Below are 26085 nucleotides of genomic sequence, written 5' to 3' on the forward strand. Positions count from 1 at the left end.
CCTTCCGTAAAGTTCTTAAAACCCACCTTTGCCGTCAGGCATGGGGGAACTGAAACATCTCCCCCGGGCATGTATAATTTATGTATGGTATGCTTGTGTGTGTGTTTGTTAGTATATTGGGGTTCTCTTTTAAACTTTTTTAAATATTTAAATTTATTTGGATTTGTTACTATTTGTTTATTCCTTGTTGTGAGCCGCCCCGAGTCCACGGAGAGGGGCGGCATACAAATCTAAATAATAAATAAATCAATGAAAGAATATAAGATACAAAATTGCCACATGTGTTGTCTAAGAAGAGATAAGTGGAAAGACAGCCAGAAGAATGCTGAAATGCATCTTTGAGGTATCTGGATTCTAAACAAATTACATCTATTGCAGAGAAAACAGCTAGTGTAGAAGCATCTTTGGGCATTTTTGTCATATAAGTAGTAAAGCAGCATTTCTTAAACTTATGATAACTAAGATTACTGTGCATTTTTTCTGCTGAGAATGGATAACTCTGATCCACATCTGATATAGACAATTGGCAGTAATCTAGTAGCATTTCCGAAAATGCTCACAAAACAGCTTGAAATTGGCCTACCATTGTGTTCACTATTTAGAGATCAGTTGACTTCAAAGTGCACCGAGCATTCTGTCATGTCTGCATTTGTTAATTTAGAGATATATTGACTTCAGCCAGAAGATGCCTCATTAACTATTATTTGCCCATAGTTCTCTTTTTAAGCCAATTAGCTTTGAATCTTCTTAGTGCAAACAGAAACTGATGCCTTCCATCTTCTCCCAACACAATTCTTGAGATTTGCCAGATACACAGACCTTGGCAATAGCCAAGCAAATTATATGTTAGGAGCTGGACCTGCCCAACTCGTAGCAACTCTTTTATCTTGCCTGCTCCCTTTCAGGTCTCTACAGTGAACAGTAACTTCCAAACAGATTGACGGGTCAGCAAGTTGTATGTGGCATCTAGTAGCTCTCATTTGAGACCCACTAAAGAAATAAACCCTCTTTGGGTAAAGCTAAATGTAATATATCAGAAGGAAGGGATGGAAGTACAATAGTAGTCCGTGATTGGCTGAGATGTTTTAAGGGAGCAGTCAAACAGTACCAGTGTTCCTAGTCAAACGTTTTGTTCCAAGTTGTTCTTCATGGTGAATTAAAGTTATGTTCAAGGCAACTACCTAGTTACCCACCTCTCATACTACGCAGCACTAAGCACCTTTTAATTCCAAGATTCATTCATTCTTTCTTTCTTTCTTTCTTTCTTTCTTTCTTATCTATCTATCTATCTATCTATCTATCTATCTCAATTTAAACAGCAAAAGCTACTTTTTTAAAATCCAGTAAATCTGGTATGATTGAACTTTGAAGGTTAACTTCCAGGTTGGGAACCAGATAAGGCGTGTGACTGAGGGGAACAATGGGGCAATAGTGCTGATTTAAACTGCAAGAGCAGAAAGAGCTCAACTGGGAAAGAACTTTCTTCTTGTATGAATTTACTGACCTTATGGGAGTTTTGAATAATTTATTTTTCTGAAATAAGCCAAATTGAACATTTTCCTCCAAAATAAGTCTATACTTTTATCTTGTGCCTGCTGCACTTCAGATACATTATGATTATTATGATTCCTAAAATTCCCTGGAAGCAATAGTTCCAACACTTCTGGAGAGGTTTGATACATTATAGGGATACAAACTTTGTATGTTTTATATAGCAAGGTATCTAAAACCTCTTGGACAGAAGGCCCACTGAATTCAGTGGAACTCATTCCTCAGGTAAAAGAGCAACAGTCTCAATATTATTTTAATTATTTTATCTGCTAGAAAAGCAATAATAGTTATTTGCAGAACATGCTTGGGGAATTAAAAGTTTACTGTAAGGGCTGATTTCATTGTCATTTGGGATAAAGGCCATTATTATGCCTTTTGATTCAAAGAATAACAGGTACATACAGAATCTCTGTCTTAAAATGATTTATAGTATTGTGAAAACATATACCATACAGAGGTCATATCAATTTTGACATATAACTTTACAGGTTCGATCAAACGCACACATGGTGTGCTCAATAAAAGCACGTCAAGCTGTCAGTCAAGTGGATATAGGCCTAAGGGCTTATTTAAGATATATGAAAAAGAAAACGAGAAGCTTATGCTGTGGGTTTTGGGAGGAAGCTGATAATCTCTTCTACTTCTCTTCCAGTAGAGCTTGAAGGACCAGCAGGAGTTCAATACATGTTGAAACAAATTGTGGTCCCTTTTGTGAATGATGCTGTTATTTGTACAGCGTGCCCTACATGACCCAATCAATTCGGTAGTGCAATAAACACCAATGGCTTACTAAAGAATTTAACCCGAGAAACATGGCTTCTGAAACAAATGTCATTTGACCTAGATTGGACTTTTTTTTCTTATTGGGTGTTCATTAAAATGGTTTCCTCTGCTCCATAAAAGGCTTCTGTAAATTTTTCAGAAGCATTATTTTCAGATTGCCAAAGAGGTGATTATAACTATACAATTATTTCATTTCTTAAGAGAGATATTTAAATAGGATATGGCAGTAGGCCTCTGATGACTATCTATCTGTCTTGACTGATAAACTTTTAGAAAGCTAGCAGGCAGCAATCAAATTCTTTAAAGATCTTAAATTTGTTTTAGGTGAATCAGGTGATAGCCAGATAGTGAGTTTCAATGAAGACTCTTCCTATTAGATTGTTGTTGCTTTTTCCTCAAATGGCTTTTCTCTAAGTTCTTCCAGTACTTTCCTGTTAATGAAATGCAAGAAATTCCTGTAATTAAATGCAAGAAATTAAACTGTATTTCATCCACCCATCTAGAATTATACCACCTATCCCTGCTGCTGCGAGAACAACATTAGAAGAAAGGGGGTCTTAATAGAGTCTTTAATTGGCTTTTTTATATTTCTAAGTTTGTCTCCTTAAACAATCCCTATACTTTTCCTACTTTGGCAATAATTACTGCCAGTTTAGAGGTATATTCTTTGGTAAAATCAGAACTTGGCCTTATTGTGGCAGAATGTCTTCACTATGAGGGCAGTTGCTGGTACGTCACCACTAGAGGTTTTCAAGAAAAGATGGAACAGCCATTTGGCTAGGATGGTATGTTGATTCATGCAAAAAATATTGGAACACACCAGAGCATTTGAATAATTTGGGGCCTATGGCCTTAAAAAGAAAAAAAAAGATGTTAAGTGAACATGGACAAAATAAATGCTACTGGTAATCTCAAAATGGAAAGGAGTAAAGAAAGAGGATTAATCAGAGTCAGGAGTAGATGGAAAAAGACAGATTCAGGCAGGAGAAAGAGAAATAAAGCTGTTTTTCAGCTGAGGAACCTTTTGTCTCTATTCAAGTAACTGACAAAACTGATTGATGGATTACGTTCCATCAAGTTATAATCTTTTACCAACAATATATAGGTAGATCTTCTTGATAACCATCTATTCCCAAACTAGGTCTTTTAGGTCTTCCAATCGCTACTGTAATTGAATCTATCTGCCTTGCTGCTGGTCATCCTTTCTTTCCACTTTTCCCAGCATTACAGCTTTTCGAGAGCTAGACCCTCATATAATGTGTCCAAAATAGGATACAGTAGTCCCTCGCTATACCGCGCTTCACCTACTGCGTCTTCACTTCATCGCGGGTTTCTGAGGAAGTCGATCGGCAGATTTAAACAGCCTGCGGAACTCGATCGGCAGGTTTTTCAAAAAAAATATATCTAAAATTGTAAATACTGTATTTAAATACTGTATCTAAAATAAATACTGTGTGGGAAGGGTTTATAAACACTTAAAACAATGAAAACTTACCAAACAATTACAATATAAATACTTAAATAAGTACTATCAGTCGATAAATTCCCCATCGCGGATTTCACCTATCGCGGCCAGGTCTGGAACGTAACACCAGCGATAGGTGAGGGACTACTGTAATATGAGCCTGGTCATTTGTGCCTCAAGTAACAAATCCGAGTTCATTGTCTTGTTTTCTTAGCTGCTCTTGTTATTCTCAGGAATTTCTCCAACACTTCTGACCTGACAGGCACTGATCTCTGAGTCATTTCTTCCAAATACTTTTTTGAAGCAGGAACTGACTTAATATTATGGACCTGCTATTTCATGATGTTCTCAGTGGAAAGTAAAGATCCCTTGTGCCTCAATCTTAATTTCTGTTATTTATTCTTATAATGAATGCTTTACTTTAAATCTTATTAGATGTACAGCATATTTTTTTCATTTCTCTGCTACCGTATTATTTTATGAAACAGAACAGAAAAAAGAAAAAACATACAGCAATAACAAAAAGAACAAATAAACAAAACAAGAAAACAGCACAGCAATAAAATGGTATATATACATAATGGCTTTCACGTGTATATATAATAATTTGTATGTAATTTTACATAATTTTACATACTCAATGAGCCAGGATGGCACAGCAGGTAGAGTGCTGTACTGCAGGCCACTGAAGCTGACTGTAGATCTGAAGGTCAGCGGTTCAAATCTCATCACCGGCTCAAGGTTGACTCAGCCTTCCATCCTTCAGAGGTGGGTAAAATGAGGACCCGGATTGTGGGGGCAATAGCCTAGCTCTCTTAAAAAGTGCTATTGCTAACATGTTGTAAGCCACCCTGAGTCTAAGGAGAAGGGCGGCATAAAAATCAAATAAATAAATAAATAAATAACTGTTTCAGTAAGGAATTACTATATTTCATTGTAAGTGTTCATATATAATACACACACACACACACACACGAAACTCAGTAACATCAGGTCTTCAATTCACTAAATAATTGGGGCCATAAATTTCTTTTCAGTATTGCAAGACTAATCTTTTAGTATTAAGAGTGTGGAGAATCTTTCACCACTGTCCAGCTATCAATTTCCATGGTTTGTCATTCAAAATTTATGGACAATTAAAAATAGTAAATCAATAAATTAATAGATTAAACTAAGGTGACCAGGCGTCCCGCATTTGGTGGGACAGTCCCATTTTTAGCAATTCTTCCCATGTCCCATGGCGTTTTTAAAAAGTCCTGATATTTTGAAAGAAATACCAGTCGGGATTGCGTTGGAGCCAGAAGGACTGTCTCTTCATCCTTTGATGCCGGGCAATCATGTGGCTTGAAGGGATCCCCCAGCAGGCAGCTCAACGTCCATACTGCCCGAAATCAGCCGATGTGGAGGACCTTCAAATCGGCTGATTTCGGGCAGCGCGGAAGCTGTGCTTCCTTCTTTGCGGCTTGCAAGTTTCCCCCCAAAGATTCTACTTGCTGGTGTTGGGGGGAAAACTTGAAAACTGTGAAGAGGGGCAAACCGAGTGCAGCGCACAGAGCGAAGTTTCCTTCAGCTTGGGGACGATAGAAGAAGGGATGAGAAGGGTGAGGGAGGCAGCAAAGTGAGGAGGGGCGGAAAGAAAAAAATGAAGTGGTGGCCCGAAACTTTGGCACTATCGGCTACAGGTTGCTTTGCGGATGCCCAACAGCAAGAGAGAGAGAGATTGGAGGGTTGGAGAAGAGACTGAACATTGGGGGGGAAAGAGGGTTGCGATGGGAGTTCTTGGAGAGGGGCGGCATACAAATCTAATATATTATTATTATTATTATTATTATTATTATTATTATTATTATTATTATTATTTGGGGGCTCTGTGGGCGCCACAACAAGAGAGAGAGCCTAAACAACAACATGGGTGCCCCAAAGCTTTGAAAGACCTCTTGGTGCAGCATTGGAAGTGGAGGGGGAGGGGAGGAAGAGTGTGAAGCAAGGAAAAGGTCAGGGCTTGAGGAACGCCACCGTTTTCGGGTGGTGCCCCCACATACACATGCACCCTCACTCATTCCCTGCGGGGAAGCACCCAGGAGTGCAGATGAAAACTCCCATTTCTCCGAGTGGTGTTTTTGCAATGCGACGAGGAAGGGAACCCTCCTCCACCAGCCTGGCTTAACATGTTTGCTGCCTGGGAATGATGGGAGTTGGAGTCCAAGACGCCTAAGCGGGTTGGCGGAGAAGGCTGCTGTATGAAATGGTGCATGACAACTTGTCTATGTCCTCCACTCACTCATTCACACACACACATACACGACTTCCCCAACTCAAGGAACTCCTATTCACTGTTTTCATTGACTGCAGGATTTCAGAACTCTTGTATGATGAGATCCAAAGACAGGTGTTGTTTTTCCTCCCTGGAAGGGAGAGCATAGTAACAAGTCTGGGCAAGCAAAGCAACAGGACAAACAAGGAATGGACTAGCCCCCATGGACTAAGGAGGATGCAATCTTTGAAATTCTGCCAAATTCTGGCTTCTTTCCAAAGCAGGAGAACATGGAGAACAGTGAAAACAATTTGCCTTCTGAAAAAATACCATCCTCTGATAGTATCTGTAACCTCCCTGTTGCAGTCATCCACATATTCCAGAACAGAATGCCTATCTTTCTTCTTAGTTAAGTCAAAGGCTCAGATTTCAAGTTACAAACGACAATGAATCTCTTTTCTCCAGAAACACAACTCCACCTTTAGGGACTAGCTAACAGACTCAATAGTGATAGTGATTTGCAGACAAAATAAAGTTGAATATTTGCAGACCATTTGCCTGATGTGGAACATAGAAAAGACACACACACGTGTGCATGTGTGTTTATTTTATTTATTTATTTATTTGTCAAACAATTATAGGGTGATAATTTGTACATATTAAACATTAGATAAGTAATGATAAAAAGTAACAAAAGAAGACAATAAGACAGGGATGGTAGGCACAATGGTGCGCTTATGCTTATGTGTGTGTGTGTGTGTGTATGCTAGTCTCAGGGTTTCAAATTTTACACTGTTTTTCTGGGCAATGGATTCTTGGCTTTCAGATCCAAATCTTGAGCTTAAAATGCAGTTGCTCTACGTTTATCAGTCATTCAATTTAGTTTGAGCAGCAGTGTCTCCCATTTGCTAGCTTTAATACTACAGGTGCTACCATGAGCCTACGTGTTTGGGTACCTGAATGACTGGCTGTCTGAATGGTCCATGCTTGTAAAAGGTCACCTTTGTGCCATTGTTACGTCCATGCATAGGATAGTCTAAAAATGACAGAATACAGTGGTACCTCTACTTAAGAACGGCTCTACTTAAGAACTTTTCTAGACAAGAACCGGGTGTTCAAGATTTTTTTGCCTTTACTTAAGAACCATTTTCTACTTAAGAACCCGGGCCCGGAAAAATTTCCCAGGACATTTGAAAGCAGCATGAAGGCCCAGCCAGTTTCCTGCCATTCCCCCTTTAATCCCGGCCATCTCGGGCTTTTCTAGGCTGCCAGAGGAGCCTTTCGGTGGCACTTAAGGAGGCTTTGGCAGCCCAGAGCGAACGGAATATTTTTCTTTCTTTGGGCGCTTGGAGAGGGAATAAAACACTTTGATGTGGTGACTCCCTCGCGCTGCCTCCCATACACCAGGCGCGAGGTTGCCTCCTAGAGCATCTGGGTGCGGAAAGGCAAAAGGGGGCGCTTCGACGCAGCCAGATCAACTCAGCTTCAGCCAAACCGAGGAGTCACCAGTGAAGGAAAGGTGCCAGTTACGAAGCAAACGAGCGAGAGGAGAGGGGAGCCCTTCAGCATGGGAAGGAAGAGGCAGCAGGTAGAAGCAGCAGCTGCCTTTCAGTCAAAGGAGCAGGAGGTTTCCCCCCTCGCCCGCCTGGGTTTCTCTCTCTGGTGCAGTGTATGGGAGGCAGCCTCACGCCAGGTGTATAGGAGGCGCATGCTCCTCCTCGCCGCCTCAGAGTCCCTCTTTTTAAAAAAAACCTTAAAGTTTTGGATTTTTTTTTATTCCCCTCTCTTCACCTTCTTCCATCAGCAGCAACTGTCCTCCTCCTCCTCTTCTTCCTCCTTCTCCCACCCAAATTCCGAGCTTTTCTTTCTTTCCTAATGGGTTTGCACGCATTATTTGCTTTTACATTAATTCCTATGGGAAAAATTGCTTCTACTTAAGAACGTTTGTACTTAAGAATCTGGTCACAGAACAAATTAATTTCTCGAAATAGCAGTAGTAAGCACAGTTAAATTTTTGTTTGGAATCCAGAGTACCAAAGTATTTTCATTCAAAAGAACTCTACCCATAAAAGAGAATCTTGCTTCTGATTTCATCTTTGGATAAGATGATTTGTCTCAAAAGAGGAGACATCTGCACTGTGAATCGAACGTTCAAATGAAAGATCAGTGCCATCAACTGAGCAAATGTGGATCACTCAGGTTGGTATAAATGGAGATTTAAGGTTTTCATCAGAAGTGAAATTTTAGTTGAAGAAATCAGATTCAGGTGGGTACATTGTGTTTGTGTTTGAAGATAAAGAATGCCCAATAGCGAGTGCCAGAGGACTAGAAGATGTCATTTTGTCATATATTATATTTCTATTAAAATATCCCTATTCTTGCAAATGTTAAGAATGCACGAGAATTGCTGAAAATCGTCCATATGAAGTTGAGTGCCAATTGTCTGGACCTTGCACATAACTTTTTTATTTTCAGAAATACTGATCTTATTCTTTTCCTAAGTCATTTGTTCGGTAGCAATTCCCCAGTGACATTCTTGAGAGGTGCTAGGGTAATGTCTTACCATGGTTTCCAGTTTTCTTTCACCCAAGATAGAAGCGGATGATATCTAACAGATATCTAACAGATGATATAACAGATGATATCTAACGGATGATATCTAACAGTATTAATTACCATTAACAGTATTAATTAATTAATCAATCAATTAGATAGCATATTCCATTTTCTTCTCATATCAAAACTATCTTGAAAATAATGCTTTGTTTTTTTACTGTTATAGCCATATTATGAGAAAGAGAAATAACCCATCTAGCAATCATGATGTTTGCACATCAAACATATGGTTCATGGTGCTAAAGCTGGTGCTGTAAGTGGTAAGGCTTGTGGGCAATTACGGTAAGTCTCAAATTAGACTCATGGCATGTATAAAAACGCTGCTGAAATTAATGGGATATTTCCATAGTGAACTGCTCGATTCAATAGTGGTATTTTCCAGACTAATATGTATGAATGCTAAGGAACAAATCCTGAGTAAATTGAAATAGCTAGAATGTGCCTTTTCTCATCTACAAACATTACATTTTATACAGAATTAGCTACCCATAAAAATACACTAAGGACAGCATTCTCTTACATCATCAGGAACAGCTGGTCTTTGGGGGTTTTTTTACTTTTGGATCCATTAATATTCTTAATGGGGACTGTACTCTAAACAATCATCTGCAACTTTATTTGTCGTCCATAGCTTCTCATTAGGCCATCCCCTGCTACCCAGAGGAATTTTAAACGTGTACATCTGGATACTTACATAGGCAGAACATACAATCTCTGCAGCGCATTTTGTGTTTGTAAATTATTTTCTTGTTAAAAGAAAAGGCGTTTGTGATAAGGCCTTCATTAGGTTTCACACTTTTTATTAACTTAGAGAGCCCTGGAGGCTCCCTTTCCACCATCACCACCCTAACACTCCCCCACCCCCCCACCCCTACCTTTCTTACTTAGTTGTGTAATAGTGACCTAGTAAAATCTGCCTGCAGGGGCAAATACAGTTATCTCTCTCTAAATTAAAATTGTAATTCATTTGGTGCAGTTTATACAAGTCCTCAACTTTGACACATGCAATTACTATGAACACAGGGCAAACATGATTGCTGGGTACTACCAGGCACACAATTTAATCAGAAAACAGAGTTATTCCATCAGATTTATGAATCCACTACTTGTTGTTCTTTTATGTTCTTGGGGTTAAGATAATTAGATACACTGGTTCTTGATTCTCAAAAGGCCAAAGAAGGTAAATCTGATTATTTTTAATATGTGAGCAAGCATTAAAAATGATTAATCTATATTGCAATCCATGTACAAACTTTGTTGTTACTGTTAAGTGACAAACTATTTATTGCCATGTTTACACCATATTACAAATAACCCAGTTTTTGCTATTTGAATATTTCATTCCGTGCAGAAATCAAAATAAGTAATGATGACCATTAACTGCCCCAGCTGAAAACATTGATATTATTAGGGCATTTACTCTGGATAGTCTCAAGTAAACTTTTTTAAAAATGCACCATATCCTCTAGTCATGTATTTATTTTGTATGATAATCAATTAAGTTGAATACCAACTTCTCTAGGATTACGTTGTTTTGAAACCAATTAGGCTAATTTCTGAACTGGTGTCTATGAAATTTCACTTTATATGTTAGCACATGAATTTGAGCAGGAGACCAAAAGGAATTAACAGGCTTCCAAATCCAAATCTGATTCCCGGTCCCTTTAAAACAGGAAAGTTTTCTGGTAACATTAGGATCTTAAAACAAACTTTTCCATTTTTATTTAAGTGTTCCTTGAAACAATAAATAAAGCTTAAATAGCTTCTTATTCATGCAACCAAATACTGGGGACGCAATGTCCTGTCCCAATAATTTGATATTTCCAGAAGCTAATTACCTATTATATAAATGTGCATTTAGAACTCTCCTAAATTGTGTGGAAGTAGCTTTCAGGGCTGATTTTAAATGAAAAAGCAAGGAAGAGACTATGTACTTTCTCTTTCCTTTTATTGTTTTTACTCCCAGCCAATCCCCCTAAAGCTATCTCAAGGCTCTAAATGAATTCCTGCATGTAATAGAAAATACCGTTCTCAAGCAGGCAGAAAAACAGGAAGCCAGCTGAGCTCATAGTGGGCCGTCACAGAGTTGGCTTTGTGTCAACTTTGCTGTTATTGTAATATATGCAAGGCAATCACATTTCCATTTACTACCAACAGACATTAGAAATGCTAACAGAGACATGTGTTCTTGCTTGTAACCAGACAGTTGCCAAACTTAACTTGTCAAGGCTGAGATCTGAACACAGAACCAGCAAGAATAGCCTAGGAACTACAAGCCCTATTCCGAGCGTGGACTGGCAATTACTTGCTATCATATCTTCTTGCATTATTATCCTTTTACCTTTCTGGAAAGATATTGAGCTTATTATCATTTCTTGGTGTATACCAACTTAAAATTCAGTGTTGTTAGTAAACCTCACACTTCACTTTATGTATCAGTTTATTTGGGACACTGGTCCCACTCCCAATGCAACATAGCCCATCTGATACAGAAAATGACCATTTAGTCTTGCTTTCACTACTTTAACCAGTTAAATAATTCAATTATTCTTTTAATCCAGAGGTGGGCTGCTGCTGGTTCAGACCAGTTCAGGCAAACTGGTAGATCCGACCACTGGCTGGGCCCACCCACCTGCCCTCATTCATTCTCTGGCTCGCTTGCCCTGCCCACACAGCCCAGCTGATTTCCAATCCTCAATCACCATACTCACCACGGCTACTGGAAGTCACGCACAGGAAATCCCATCTGTTTTAAGCAATGTGCAAGCGCAGGAGATCACATTTTCGGTTCTACACTAGGCAAACCGGTTGTTAAATTATGTGAAGAGCATAATTAAGAGATTAATTATGCTCTTAATCCACGATAACTAAGTTTATTAGCAATTCTGACTTTCTCAAAATATTTTTGCAAAAGCAGTGTCTATCCCAAGATTGCAAACATTTATTGATTTTTTTTCTTCAAAAAAGTCATAAAGTCATCTTTACAATTTACTTAGAAAAGACATTATCTTCCAGCATCAGGGTATTTTTTCCCAAAAATGTTGTAACACCTACCTCTACAAAGACATTCATTTCATTAGGGCTTACTATACTTGTAAGTGCTTAAGTTCTACTTGCTTCTGCTTATTTGCATGTCACACAAATAAATCTCCTAAATAAAGTACATTACCATGGTACTTTGGTATTTGGCTGAAGCATTGACTAAAAAAGGATTCTGATGTGATGGCAAACACACATTAATTTTTTTTCTATTTCATTTATGCACAAAGATAGTTGTCTGCCATAGAGTCACAGCATATTTATATGTGTGTTTATATATAAAAGGTGATATTATCTTCTGTACTACTTATTTAACCAGAGATGCAGAATGCGTGAAAACAAATTCAAGTTTACATTTATTGTCCATTTTCTGATCTAAAAGCTTGATTTATTTACATACCCTTACTTAATCCATAACCTGGGCCTGAATTCCAGAAAAATCAAGAGGGAAATAGTGTTCATGGTATCTTCTTCTGTGTGATAGCTCTACCACTATACTGCCAATCTCTTTTTGGTGTCCAACAATACCTGATCAAAGCAGCAACTGTAACAAGCCATGCTGTAGCTAAATGACACACATAAAATTAGGTAACTCTGAAAACGCTGACATTACACATTATTATCAAAATAAGTGACACAAGCATCTGAGTCATGCACGTGTTGTAATTTGTTCATTTGTGGGCACCACACTTGAGTTAGTACTTTTCACATTCTTCTTGTACTTTTTCAGTTGATCATCCATCACCATCTCATGCTCTGAGAACCAACTTATCTTTTTAGAATAAACTTGCAATTTGTTTTAGAAGTCTTTGCTCTAATGTTTACCAGCTACTAATCTGAAATTTTCCAGAACACTCTTCTGCTCAATGGCCTACTTTAAGAGGCTCTCATGTAGTTCACGATTCTTACAACTTCTTTAATTGCTTCCCAGAAAGGAAGAAAGGAAAGAATCACTAGGTACAGGTGAAACTCAAAGAATTAGAATATCATGCAAAAGTTCATTTATTTCAGTAATGCAACTTAAAAGGTGAAATATAATATGACTCATTACATGCAAGGCAAGATAATTCAAGCCATGATTTGTCATAATTGTGGTGATTATGAGGTACAGCTCATGAAAACTCCAACTCTACCATCTCAGAAAAAATGTAGTCACATGACCCTGGGACAAAGTAACTCATAAATATGATTCAGTTGGCAAGCATCTGAAATCTGAACATGGGATTGCTGTAATGGTCATAACTGTGAAAAACATTCACAAGTCATGTTTTTCAGTGCAGTTGTAATTTTGGACAGTCACTGTTGTGGTTGGCTCTGGCCCAGCTCCTGCCCCAAGGAATGTGGAGGTGGATGCATGGGAAACATCAACATGTCATAGGCCTGTTTTATTGCCGACAGAGGCAGGTAGTGCAGTTTCTTCGGACAAAGAAGAAGATGGGGGTGACTTGGAAAAGGGGGGCTTGGCACACAGCCCTGGAAGCCAATCTTCATTATCTTCGGTTGATTCGGATGAGGAAGTATTAGACCCATGCATGCGCAGAATTATGCATAGAAGAGACCAATTGAGGACATATTACAGGAGATAAGAGAGGCCACCTGTGTTTGGGTGGGGCTCCAGTAATTAGAGCTGCTGATATAAATAGCAGCGTGTTGGTTTGGCCGTTGTGGAAGATTATCTAATCGTTGTTCTTCAGGACTGTGTCTTGCTGTTTTCGGACTTTGTTGATTTTTCACGACTTTGAAACCAAAGCAGAGCAAAGTGTGTGTGAGTTTCACTTCGTGGAAGAAGGGCTGTGACGGTTTTTCACAGCTGCTAGCTAAGTACTTAAAGACTGATTAAGGGGATTGTACAGACTACCAGGTTGTTTTGAGACGAGTGCTCTTTGCAATACAAAATGGGTGCTTTGTTTCTTTTGAATTTTTGTGATAAAGAACATTGTTTTTGAACTTTCAAGCATGTGTGTCTGAAATTTGTACCCTTGAATTTTCGGGAGACTCTTACGATAGAGCCAGGCAGAACAGTCACTAAACAAACTGTTGTAAGTCGAGGGCTACCTATAATATAAGAATTTTTAAAAGGGAAACTATTCACATCCTTTACCGTCACTATTGCCCTGTTTGTTGGATTCAGAGAACGGTATCCAGATGCTACACACAGACTGAAGCAGGAGAAAACTGTAGACCCTCCCCCACTATCATTCACAAATTTAGTGATTTTTTTGTAGAATATATACTACTCCCATTACATGCATGTACAACATCATAATGCAAGTAAGAAAGGGTGCAATATAAGACATTTTTTTCTATCACTGAAGCTAGGCATAAATGCCTATATCGTATGAATATTTAAATTATTTTAGTGACAAAATCAAACTGCTTTCTGAACGATGTTCTGTGGAACAATTCCAACACTATCCTGATCCTTTGACCAAAAATAAACTTGGAAGAAAATAAACAACTTGTGTTTCCTGGAATTTGCAAATGTGCTGAAGGTTCCTCTAGTTATTCAAGAAAATAATAGAGGATTTCAAGTACAGAAAGCAGGAAGTATAACAAAAGAATTGTAATGTAATAAAAATTCTTGCCAAATACCATATTTTTGGGTGTGTAAGATGCACCTTTTTACCGCAAAAAAGTATGTCAAAAACTGGCTGCATCTTATACATCGAATGTTGCATGGGGGGAGTTGGGTGGCGATCAGCAGCGGTGGCGGCAGCCTTCCTCAGCTGGAGGCCGGCAGCTCGGCCACGGGGATGGGTGGGGCACCGGGTGTTCAGAGCAGAGGGCTCCAGCTACCGAATTCCCGAGCTTCCCTCCCCATGGGAGACTGAGGAGCCCTCCCACCCGGCCGAAAAGAGGCTTGGGCGAGTGGCTATGGCAGGAGGCACCTTTGGGAGGGCGTGACAGTCGCCAAAGGGCGCTCTGAGTGAAGCTGTGTTAGCTCAGATTTGAAATAAAGCACTAAATATAAATAATTATGAAACTTATTATCACAAGTTTGAAAACCAAAATAGTAAAGCTATTTCTAAATCTTTTTTCTGAACAACTGGATAGTTCTCGGATCAGAGTAATTCTAATCTACCGTATTTTTCAGAGTATATGAAGCACCGGAGTATAAGATGCACCTTCATTTTTGGGGAGGAAAATAGGGGGGGGATCTGCTCACCAGATATTCATCTGGCTAACATCCGTAGTCTGGTCAGCTTTAGCACATTATTTTATCCCCTTGGTAGGACTTTAAAAAATCTTATTCGGAGAGAGTAACAATGAAAGAGCTTGCAAGCCGGTAAGAGCTGAGAACATTGTTAGCACCTGGTTAGGGCTGGAAAGAAACAATCGGAGTAAGTAGAGCAATGAAAAAACCCTGCAAAGACTTAGAGCTTGGAGAACATTCTTCGCAGAGAGTAACTATGAAAGAGCTTGCAAGCAGGTAAGATCTGGGAACATCATTAGCATGTAGTTAGAGCTGGGGGGGGAAGCTTTGAAAAAAGCTGCATTCAGAGTATAAGATGCACCCAAATTTTCAGCCTCTATTAGGGAGCAAAAAGGTGCATCTTATATTCTGAAAAATACAGTAATTCCTATTAGAATCTAATATAACAGATCCCTTGTTTACTACATTTTTAAGACCTAGACAAGGAAGGTTCAGGACAAATGCTAGACTTTAGAAAAATTCATCACATGATTACTAAGAATCAACACCAACTGGATGGCACACAATTGATCAGATCAAGAAGAAAATCTATCTATGTACCACTAGTTATATACATATACATATACATGCATGCATACATACATACATACATACATACATACATACACATATATACTTGCAAATAACTGATTAAGAAATAAAGGGAGACTGGTATAGATCTATTTCAATCTTTTTAGCTTTCTTCAGCCAAGCCATACCCTTCTAGGATTCGAACCTGAGCTGCTTATGCCTTGCTAGGCAGCAATTTGGGTATGCTAGGTGACTTGATAGAAAAACCTACATATACATACACACACACATGTATGTATGTACAGTATGTATGTATGCATGTATTGCTGAAAAAAATAAAGGGAGCACTCAAATAACACATCCTAGATCTGAATGAATGAAATATTCTCATTGAATACTTTGTTCTGTACAAAATTGAATGTGCACAACAGCATGTGAAATTGATTGTCAATCAGTGTTGCTTCCTAAGTGGACAGTTTGATTTCATAGAAGTTTGATTTACTTGGAGTTATATTGTGTTGTTTAAGCGTTCCCTTTATTTTTTTAAGCAGTGTATATATAGTTTGGTAGTCCTTCACTGGAGAGAGAGAGAGAGATTAGCCTATAGGTCAATGTACAGGCTCAAATACATATATGTAGTTGCTATAAAGTAAAATAATGAATTACAAACTGTTAGATAGTGGGTAAGGATCACTGGAGACAGACTTCAGAACAGCTCTTTTTATTAGCACAGCTCAAGCAACCCGCAAAAGACAGACAATTTTCCCTTTTATAGAGGGCTGCCCAGGAATAACAGCCAATAGCATTCAAGTGTTTTTCCCACCTAAATACAGGACCTGAGTGGAAACATATAACTAGTAAGAACATAACACAAACAGCTAAACAATAGAATGAATTAATTGCTTGCATATAATATGTTATGTAATAGGCTATGAGAATAACCTTGGGAAACCGGAAGAAGAGCTACACAGGTGATAAGAGACATTGCAGACCACAAAAGCCCACAACAGAAGATGAAGAAAATTTGAAGTAACTCTTCCTAGTTGTCTAGAAAGTAAAGTAAGGGGGGGAGGGAGCTTTCAGATTTGCAACACTATGTGCTGTAACCGTACAGTACAGGTGCTATTATTACTCATGGTTTTGGTTTCCTCTCTAGACTATCTCAAAAAGCTGACAGAAACTATATTTTGTCAAATCCGGCTTGGGGTTTAGCATGTTGCATAAGCCACAAACCCAAAATGGCATCCATATTCAATGTTGTGCTTCTTTATCCTTTCTTAACCCTTCATGCTACTGAATAAAACAGTTTTGCTTATAATAATAATGCTTATTACTTACAGTAATAGCAATAGCACTTAGACTTATATTCACTGTGCTTTATAGCCCAATCTAAATGGTTTACAGAATCAATATATGACCCCCCCCCCCAACAATCTGGGTTCTCATTATATTAACCTTGGAAGGATGGAAGGCTGAGTCAACCTTGAGCCAATGAGACTCAAACTACCAAACTGCAGCCAGCAGTCAGGAGAAGTAACCTGCGGCACTGCATTCTAACCACTGCACTGCAAGGCTGAAACAACTACCATTGCAGTATGGGACACATCTTTTTCCTCCCTAAAAGAGGCTGATAATTTGGGTGCTTCTTATACCTGTACTCTGAATGTAGCTTTTTTTTCAGTCCTAACTAGCTGCTAACGATCTTCCCCACTCTTACCTTGCAAGCACTGTTTCTCTCTGCGTAGAATGTTTTCCAAGTCTTTGCAAAAGTTTTTTTCATTGCTCTAATTTGCTCCGAATATTTTTTTTCCAGCCCTAACTAGATGCTAGCAATGTTCCCAGCTCCTACCCACTTGCAAGCTCTTTAATTATTACTCTCTGTGAAGAATGTTTTCAAAGCCCTAAGTCTTTGCAGGATTTTTTCCATTGCTCTATTTGCTCAGACTGTTTCTTTCCAGGTGCTAATGATGTTCCTACTCTTACTGACTTGCACGCTCTTTCATTGTTACTCTTTCTGAATAAAGATTTTTTTAAAGCTCTAACAAGGGGATAAAATAATGTGCTGGCTAAGGATGGTAGCCAGATGAATACCTAGTAAGCAAATTCATTCATTCATTCATTCATTTATTAGATTTGTGTGCCGCCCCTCTCCGTAGATTCAGGGCGGCTCACAAAAACAATGGAACAATTCAAGACAAATCTAATAAATTAAAAACATTTTTAAAAACCCGTTATTAAAGCAGACATACACACAAACATACCATACATGAATTGTATAGGCCCGGGGGAGATGTCTCAATTCCCCCATGCCTGACAGCAGAGGTGGGTTTTAAGGAATTTACGAAAGGCAAGGAGGGTGGGGGCAGTTCTAATTTCAGGGGGGAGCTGATTCCAGAGGGTCGGGGCCGCCACAGAGAAGGCTTTTCCCCTGGGACCCACCAAATGACATTGTTTAGTCGACGGGACCCAGAGAAGGCCAACTCTGTGGGACCTAACCGGTCGCTGGGATTCGTGCGGCAGAAGGCGATCCCAGAGATATTCTGGTCCGATGCCATGAAGGGCTTTATAGGTCATAACCAACACTTTGAATTGTGACCGGAAATTGAACGGCAACCAATGCAGACTGCGGAGTGTTGGTGTAACATGGGCATACCTTGGGAAGCCCATGATTGCTCTCGCAGCTGCATTCTGCACGATCTGAAGTTTCCGAACACTTTACAAAGGTAGCCCCATGTAGAGAGCATTACAGTAGTCGAATCTCGAGGTGATGAGGGCAAAAACTAAGGTGCATCTTATACTCTGGTGCGTCTTATACTCCAAAAATATGGTACATGCGAAAATACACACATAAGAATTGTATATGAATTCTAGTTTAGTTAATATACGTTCCCAAATATTTGATTGTTATTTCATACTTTTTTTTAGTAATTTTTGATATTTGTCACTGAATCAGGAAGAATAGTTAATGATATGCTTCCCACAATAGCATTTGTCACAGTTGCTAGTCATCATAACATGCATATTGTTTGATTTGTTATTTAATTTTCTGATTAGACTTGCTAATAACTACAAGTAGTCTTCACTTTATAACTACAATTGAGCCCAATATTTCTGTTGCTAAGTGAGACATTTGGTAAGTGAGCTTTGCTTCATTTTACAACCTTTCTTTCCAAAGTTGTTAAGTGAATCACTGCAATTGTTAAGTAAGTAACATTGTTGTTAAATGAATCTGGCTTCCTCACTGACTTTGCTTGTCAGGACATGAGAACCATCATAACTATGAGTCAGTTGCCTAGCATTTGAATTTTGATTACGTGACCATGGGGGATGCTGCAAGAGTCATAAAACTTTATGAAAAGTCATAAGTCACTTTTTTCAGTGCTATTGGAACTTTGAACAAGTCAAGGACTACCTATATAGCATTTTTATTTTAAGGTTGGAAGATAATAAAGGGAGATAGAGGAAAAACAGGCTACTGTTTACAATAAATGTAAATATTAGCAATAAAATAACAAAATGTTAATACAATAATTGATAAAATGGTTTGTGAATCTATTTTATAATATTTAAAATGGTGCTTGCACCTCTCTTTTATCTACAATTAAAGAATAAAATCTACCAATGAAACACACTTTGAATGAAAACATGAGTAAGCCTCTTGCAATTCTGGTTCCTTCTTTCTAACATATCTACTAATTCTTACTACTGTTTTATTGTTATTTAACAGTTTACTGTACAGGCATAGCCAGAATATACATTTGAAAAGTAAGAACTAAAAAGCTGATCAAATAAATAACGTGCTTTTCTTTTCTATGTTTCATTTTATAATCTTATCAACATAATAAAAGTCCAGAAGTCCAAAAGCAATAGTAGCTGATATTTTAAACATAGATTAAAATAATGTTCAAATAATCTGCTTAAGTGAACTATGGCAATTTATATATTTCTATCCTAATATGGCGACAGTTTCAAAAATTCCCTTGGAATATACCATACAATAGCTGGGTTCACACTGCATGCTCAACTAAAATGCAATTGTCTAGTTTGTGCAAATCCAATACACTGAGTCAATTAGCTAGTGTTGTAATTTTATGATTTACAGCAGGGAGCTCCAACTCCTGGATCACAGCCCACGATCTATTTACAAACGGGCTGCGTGAGTGGCAGGCCAACACACACACCCACACAACTATGCAGCTCAACTTGTGTGAGCAGTTAGGCCAGTGCACATGCACCCATGCAGCTCAACTCATGCAAGTGGCAGGCCGACATGCATGCACATGCGCACTGGCCCACTACTCTATGTTAAACTGCATGCGCACGTCTCAATGATGCCCCAATGGCAATTGAAGTAATACACATGAACTGCCAAGTAAACCATCTGACTGCCAACCTAAACCTGTAAGACAAACAAAATTTCATTGGTCAGAGCTCTGTTTACTGCTAATTATGTATGTACTTGAATGTTAGAATGTAGAAATAATTATAGTACTTGCTTCTGATACTGAACATCATTAGACTGATGTTATCTAGTCTGGGTAATGAAATATCTGCAAGAAAACAACTAAGCTCAGAATGCATCAAGGATACCCCTCTCCACATAAAAATAATTTTAGATAATATAAAAGCAGCTTCCATAGCCAATTTGAAATGCTTGCATGTAACAAATTTAAGATTTAAAATTACAACTCTGAATGCACTTTGGAAGAACTTTTAGTAGGAAATGATGAGGTTAAGTGATGATTAACAACCCTAGTGCTCTTGATTTTCTTGGCTCTAAATTGATATTAATATACATGCACTATGCATTATAAACAGGGAGAGAGACAAATAATTACTGATAAATCTGTATAATATCCCAATATTCTGTAGTAAGAATAAGTGAATGGAAGACAGGGTCTTCTAAAAACGATGTACTGTAAATGATGGCATTTCAGCAGTGCAAACCACCTTTGCTGAAATTCTTTCTTGCATCAAATTAACCATGTAATGCTTTTCTTTCACAACTTGCTACTCATCGAAGGTAAATTAGGGTGAGCTGTAATTTATAAGTTTGCTTTTCTAGAGGGGAAATCAAGTATCAGCACAATACTTCAATTTCTAGCACTCAATGTTCCCTAGGATAAGTGATACTTTATGTTCTTGAAGTAGAATATGTATATGTATATGAGTATGTGTATCTACAAAAATATGTTTATTTTGGGGGAAGAAGCCACTTATGACTCAGATATCAGGCGCTGCTTAGTCCCTTTGATAAACTAAAACAATTTCCCCATTTAAATCTACAGATGGATGTACTCTTATGTCTATAATTTCCATTAAGAGTCATCATCATCATCACCATCATCATCATATATAGGGGAAAGCTTTACACAATACTTTGCAGTAGCAGAAGTACTACAGATTAAGCAATTTGCTCATAAAGCCTCTGGATAACAGGATTTTTATATATGTAAAACTATAGTATAGTATGCCTAACAACAGTACTTTGAAAAATAAATCTCCTAGTTTAAAATTACATACAGAGGGCCCCAAAGTAATGCCCTCTTCATTTTAGAGAGATATGCACAGGCAGGGAAATCACATAATGATAGATAGTATATGAGAACAATTCTTTCTTCTATGAACACTTCTCTGCCCATAGTCAAAATTGGTCAAGCTATTTTAAAATATTTTTTAAAATATTAAAAAATAAAGCTGAAAACAAGATGTAGATGCATGCCACAGTGCCAGAAACTCGGCTTCTTCGCATGCACAGAAGAAAAAAACTGGAAAAGTTCAAATAATAATAATAATAATAATAAAAGATGGTGATGCCCACGGACCGGTACCGACCAATCTGGTTCGGTGATATCATCTTGATGTCACCAGCGGGTTGCTACCAGTTCGGGTGAACCGGTCTGAACTGGGAGGAACCATCCCTGCTTGGCTTCCTCCCAGCAATTCCTTCTGGAACCTTGGTACCTTGCCAAAATGTGCAACTTATAAGCAAGCAGTAAGACTAACCAGCAAAGATTGGCAACTGCTGTGCAAGTTAGGCAGGGAGGGGATTTAAGTCTCAGAGAATGGAATTTCCCTTGTAGGAAGCAACCTGAGCATCTAGATTCGTGTTCTGTGACTCTGCCTAAAATCTAGTTATTTACTACTCTGGCTTCTTAATTAACTAAGACTTTGCCTTTCCCTTGATTTGGCATTGTAAATCTTCAGCTTCACTTTGAATGGCTTGACTTGAAATTCACCTTTGCCTAGCTAAGTTCTTACTTGCAAGTAATTGGTTTTTTTTCTTGCTTTTGCATTTTTTAAAACTTTTAAAATCCTTGTATTTTATTTTTTTACGCTGCAATAAAAATTTCTGACCTGCTAGCTCCTGTTGTCCTGCTGCTGGAAACAAATTACCATATCTTCTTAACCCAAATCCTTCGACACTGTGTTTTTCTAGTGTCTGGCTCCTAAAGGGATGCTTAAAAAAACCTAGATATAGAAGAGAAATGAGGAGGAGAAGAAAAACAGGTGGTAAGAGCACACATGAGAGAGACGCTACCAGGGCCTCTATGCTGGAACCTCTCCTTAATGGTGTTGCCTTCCTTTCTGTAGCTGCAGAGGTCCAGAGGGAGGGGCTCTCTTTATGGGCAGACACTGATCTAGGGCTGGGCTGGCACCAGCAGCAACAGGCGCATACCTGCCTTTCTACAGGCACACCCTTGCCTTTCTAAGGATGCAGGGCTGCCTTTCTGCAGAAACCGTGGCCTGGGGCCTCTCTTAAAACAGGCACAGGAGATCTAGGCCCTTCCTGGCCACCAATGGCAGCAGGCACATACCTGCTTTTCTGCATGCCAAGAGCGCCAGAGTGGGCACTTTGTCTCAAGATTGGTGCAGATCTGGATCAGGCCTGGTCTGGGCAGAAGCAGGAACCACCTATAAAGCATTGGGGAGGGGAGAAGCGGAGGGAAGTTCCTTTAGTTAATGCAAATATGTGGGACTACACATGAATAGAATTATTTTGCAACTTCTGGCCTATTTTTCAGCCTGAACATGCAGTGATTCCCTGAGGCCTACAGTAAGGGCTCCTTCATCCTCCAAAGATTAAGAAATGCTGCTCTACGATAAAACCAGTCTAAAATCCCTCAAGGTGAAGTTGTTTCATCTTATCATAAGGATCAATACCCAGTAGCATCTAGTTAACCTACTAAACCGTTCTAGGACTGCTCAGAAAAATAACACTGATCATTGTCAACATTTATTGTAAAGGGGCACTAACCATAGAATGATGCCTCCTAAAACAACCAACTGTAAAAACTGAACTACGGATTATAAAAGCAGATTATGAAATATCCTGGCTGACCTCAGCAAGTCCAGCTCTGAGAACTTATCCTAGCATTTATATACTTCATTGTCTTTATTGTAGTTGAACAATGAACTGTAACAGAATAGAAACTCAGAGTTGAAGAGCTGTGTTTGTCAATACAAAAAGACACGGTAGAATTCAGGTACATAAACAAAGTTGTCTCTGCACTTGAGCCACAAAAAACAACAACTTTTGCTCTAAAACTTGCCTGAGAGATCTAGCTCTGTAAAACAGTTCATTTGAAATAGATACTACCAGTGTTTTCCCCAAAAATGGCAAGGTGTTTTTTTTATGTGCAGGAGGCGGCAAGCGTGGAGGCCGACGGGAGTGGGAGTGCAACTACCGCTGGCCTTACCCTCTCCATCCCACTATCCAGTTGCAACAGGCCGAACTCTCAGCACACTCTGGCCTTCACTAGGGCAGACAGGAGCAGCCCAGCAGTAGCATGGGCAGCCGCTTAGCTACTTTAAGAGTTCTGGATTTTAACTCCCAGAACTCCCCACAGCCCCTCCCATTTTCCTGCCAATCGTCCTTTCCTTGAGGAGCCCTGCACAACGCACATCCCAAAAATGCTCCATCTGAAGACTTCAGCCTTGCAATACTGCGTAAGAAAGGTTTGTGTCGCCGAAGAGCTGCAACAGAGTGTTGCACTGGGAGCCCTCCACGGGTAACATTGAGTTGCATGTCTTGCTCCAGCGAGAGGGGTGCAGTCCAGGGGCTCAGCAGCCAGGGGAGATAGGATTTTGGGATGCAAAGTAGGAAAGAGCGATCTCCCCTTCCCTCCTCCATCCTGCTGCTGGGCTACCAGGGAGCTCACGCAGGGGAGCGCAACCACTGGTGAAGAGTTCCCTGGCAGGCCAGTGGCAGAGGAAGTGCTACACAGATCTGGACTGAGTTGCCTCATGAGAGCAGCACAGCCAGGAAGACGATGAGGCCCTGCGAGGCCAGCAGCAGCAGGTGCAGTAGGGCCAGCATAGGGCAGAGGTGGGGGGAGCCAATTCCAATATGCTGCACGGCTTTCTGACTCATTAAAGCAGCAGCCTGAGCAAAATCCGAGCTCCAGACCCGGTGAAGTGCAAACCCTGGTCACCGTCTGCTCCAGAGCCACAAGGTAATCTGCAGAAAAAGGGCCCCTCAGCTGCAAGGTTCCCTGGCAACATGGGCAGGGCTGGAGCTTGCAAGAATGCGCCAGAAACACCTCCAGGTGCCCAGAGGTACAGAATGAGAGGCAGCTCCCAGTCCTCACTGGCTCAGCTGATTTGTGGGCTGCGATTAAGGGGCCAAGTCTCCATGAGGTGACTGGGGAAAGGAAAGACTGCCTCCTGGGCTGGCCAAGACTACCCTTTCACCAGGGCTTATTTTTGGGGTAGGGCTTATAATTAGGCCCATCTCAAAAAAATCAGGCCAGGGCAGGGTAGGTCGTATTTTTGGAGAAACACGTTACATGCTTGGATGCAATCTCTAGGTCTATAACCTATTAGAAATTCTGTTTATATATAGCAGTAAAGCACATGATGACTGTATTCCTTCTTGAGCTATAGTGCTATCTATAAATGAGAGGTGGGTTCCTACTGGTTTGGACCGATTCTATAGAGCCATTAGTAACTTGGCGGCCTGGGTCGCTGGAACCAGCAGCAACCCAGGCCTGCCATGCCCCGAGCCGGTTAGGCAGTGGCACAGGCGCCGCCATCTTGGTTTTTTGCTTTTGCACATACACAACTTTTTTTTAGTACTGGACAAAGCACGCAAATGGCGCACAACCGTACCCACCCACACGGCACATCCGGATGAACTGATTGTAGAAGAATCCAGTACCCACCCAATCTAAACAGAATTTCTAACATATATGCCTAAATATATTGATATCATTTCAAAAGATCAAGCCAGTAATATAAAAGTTTCATTGAATCTAAGAGATGGGATTAATGAAAGTAGAATAAACATTGTTACACGTATCATTTTCTTATCTCAAGGAACAGTTTAATTCTCAATCTCTTTTGATATACCTTAATCTCAGGTCAAAAAAAAGAGAGACCAGCATATAAGTCTTTAAGGTAGTGTTTTCATTTTGATAGGAAGCAAATGTTCCTCCCTAAAAGTGGCTCAAAATCTCGGTGCATCTTATACTCTGAATGTAATTTCCCCCCCTATGATTCCACCCCCCCCTCCTAACAAGGTACTAACAATGTTCCCAGCTCTTACTGGCTTGCAAGCTCTTTCATTGTTGCTCTCTTAATAAGGTTTTTTTAAAAAGCCCTAACCAGGGGATAAAATAATATGCTGAAGCTGACCAGACTAAGTATGCTAACCAGATGAATACCTGGAGGCAGATCCTCCCCCTTTTCCTCCCCCAAAATCAAGGTGTGTCTTATACTCTGAAAAATACGGTAGTTCCCAGGTGTCCACAATTTTCTGTCCACAATTTAGGGGCAACAATCTGTTTTATTATATAAAACAGAATTGTTTGGCTACACACACCTTTGAATCAATTAACACAGCTGCTAAACATCATGCACTAACATCTTTTTGGTCTCTACTGCTGACTATCAGCCAATGTCTTATTCCTTTTCTATGCTTGTCTCCAATTCATATAGAAAAACTTAAGTCTGCACTACCATTCATAATGTAATAAAAACTGTATATTTTGTAAAAGGTGTTTTACAGTAGTACTTAATCCAAGACAGATTTGTGGCAACGTTAGCAACATTCCCGCATATTTCTTTGGAAGAACATTCAGTATAATGACACTTAATTCAAGATATTTTAGACCAATTACAGTACTTGTTGTTGGTTCCAACCGATCATTATAGAATCACTGCTTGTTCCACCAATCTGAATTCTTATCCTCATCCCATCTGATTCTACTAATGTAAATAAACATCCAACTTCCTTCTCTGGGAGAAATCTTATAATAATAATAATAATAATAATAATAATAATAATAATAATAATAATAATAATACTGTAATAATAATACTGTAATAATAATAATAATAATAATAATAATAATAATAATAATAATTTATTAGATTTGTATGCACAAATACATCAAGGCGCTTGCTTTGTTTTCGAAAATGTTTTGGTTTTTTTTAAAAAAATCAGGGAATACAGTAATTAGAAGGTCCTCTAACCAATTTTGCTTCAAGGTCTGTTTAGAAGAGATTAGAAGCAGGTGGCGTCCAGAGGGTGAGAAGAAGGTTGTCAATAAATCACTTCTAAAGGAAGACCACGCGGGCTGCGTCCATCCTCCGTCGCCCCCCTCCCCATCTTCGCTTCTACTTTTCCCGCCCCTTGTCCTAAAACCGCCA

At 39.3% G+C, this 26085-nt stretch overlaps 1 long non-coding RNA gene across 2 annotated transcripts; it reads right to left on the reverse strand.

Annotated features, from left to right (window-relative positions):
• Nucleotides 1-2119: 2119 nt before the first annotated feature.
• On the reverse strand, nucleotides 2120-26075 carry LOC139165840 (uncharacterized). Of its 2 annotated transcripts, none has more exons than XR_011558818.1 (4): nucleotides 25909-26028; nucleotides 22251-22347; nucleotides 21790-21903; nucleotides 2120-2765 (listed from the first exon to the last, which is right to left on the reverse strand). It is a non-coding gene; the product is annotated as an uncharacterized lncRNA (long non-coding RNA). The 2 variants fall into 2 exon arrangements; XR_011558819.1 differs by lacking the exon at nucleotides 2120-2765 and adding an exon at nucleotides 18844-19831 and having other exon boundaries at nucleotides 25909-26075.
• Nucleotides 26076-26085: the final 10 nt, after the last annotated feature.

Source organism: Erythrolamprus reginae, chromosome 3 (assembly GCF_031021105.1).
Source record: "Erythrolamprus reginae isolate rEryReg1 chromosome 3, rEryReg1.hap1, whole genome shotgun sequence".
NCBI classification, from domain to species: Eukaryota; Metazoa; Chordata; class Lepidosauria; order Squamata; family Dipsadidae; genus Erythrolamprus; species Erythrolamprus reginae.